Genomic DNA, 1,920 nt, shown 5'->3' on the forward strand with positions numbered 1-1,920 from the left:
AATGTAGTCCATATTTCAAGCCAGATTTAAGCATTAAATTAAGGCAAACAATTTCCAATTTCCTCCCCCCCCCCCCCCCCCCCCCCCGACACCAGTTTAATGAACAATTAAGAGACGCGACCAATTAACGGCTAAATCTCCAGCAGCCGCTCTGCTTCCTGCAGCTCTGTGGTGAAGGTTCCTGCAGCTCTGTGGTGGAGGTTCCTGCAGCAAAAACCAGACCTTAGATTAAAACGTTAATATAAACTAATGCAATTCTATTTCCTGAGTTGTAGTTGAGTGAACTTTATAGCAAGAGGTGGAAAGTAATGAAGTAGATGTTTCTGGTGTCAGCTCTTTACTTCACTATTTTTTTATTTACACAAATATCTGTACTTTCTACTTCTTACCTTTTAAACCAGACTCGTTTCTTTAGTTTCAGCGCATCACCCTGTTTCCTGTCACATGTCCTGTCCACATCTCCCATACATGTGTAGAATGAGTTCGCATGTTCTCCAAATACAAAACACAAAGTAGAACAAAACACAGCTCCATGGGTTTCATCTGAAACCTGCTGTTATTCCCTGAGGTGACGCTTTGATAGCTTCATTCACTTCAAATCATGTTTATTTGTATTGTGCTTTTAACAATGAACATTGCCTCAAAGAAGCTCTACACAGATAATGTGGTGATGAGATGTTCTTTATAAGTGTGAGTTTGTCCCTGATGAGCAGCCGGTGGAGACTGTGGTAAAGGAAAAACTCCCAGAGACGGCATAAGGAAGAAACGTTGAGAGGAACCAGACTCAAGAGGGAACCTCATCCTCATCTGTTTGGAACCGATTCTCCATTTTATGCAGATAAACGATGAAGATCAGATAAACTGTAGTCCTGAATCAGTGTAGCAGACTTGACTTTAACTACAGTCCATATTCAGATCCTCAAAGCTCTTCTGAGTTACTCTGTGATTTCATGGATCCACCCAATGCGTTAATGAGAAACAACTCCAGCAGCACAGAGTCGCCTCCAATCGAAGAGAACATCATCCAGATGTGATCACTGGGACCTCAGGAGCATGTTTAACTTGACTGAGAGAGAGAAGAGAAGAGTGGTGAGGGAGAAAAGGATATGGATGATCAGGTATCCTTATTGTTGTATTAAAGTTCTACAGTTGCATAGACACACAAGGGGCATGCATGTCTCTCAAAATGATGAGTGGGTGTTCCCAAACGTCCATTTTTATAAACTGGTTCTACTGAAATGAAGGTGATAAAAACATCTAGAAGGTTTCATCTAGAATTTTCTTTCTCCATCCTACAATTTAGCAGGTGAAGTTTCGGGCTCTTTGAATGGGTTCTATTAAATGAACGTTGGCAGTATTTTGTATTGAAAATGAACTCATTGCTGCTGTTGATCACATCTGAGATGTTCAGTACAACGTTGGGATGCTTTACATTGAGTTTTAATGAGATTTGAGACTCTGTGACTGCAGTGGGACAATCTGGGTGCTGCTAGAATAATAAGAATGAGAATTAGTGTTGTCTTCTTTAGGAAACTACTACTCCTCTTCTTCGTTTTCCACCTGCTCCTGTTAGGGGTCTCCACAGCAGATCATCCATCTTTATCTCATTTTGTTCTCTAAACCAACCCCCTACACGTCTTCTCTCACCGCTACCTTGGTCTTCCTCGTGTTTGGTGGCTCCAAGGCCAGTCATTTGGAGTCTAATTATAGTCTTATATTTATTACTATTAACTAGATATTTTGTATCGATGTTGGATCGATGTCGACGATACCGGTATTAGAAGTAACTGATGTATCGTCCAGGAGATGTCGCTTAGTGATTAACTTGTCCAGTTATAGGCGGGAATCGCGTTTCCTACTGGTCAATCCTGCTGTCCAGTTCTTTCTTTTTATTGGTTGTCGAGTATGAAGCGGTCCAGT

Source organism: Silurus aristotelis (genome assembly GCF_946808225.1).
Source record: "Silurus aristotelis genome assembly, chromosome: 17".
Taxonomy (NCBI): domain Eukaryota; kingdom Metazoa; phylum Chordata; class Actinopteri; order Siluriformes; family Siluridae; genus Silurus; species Silurus aristotelis.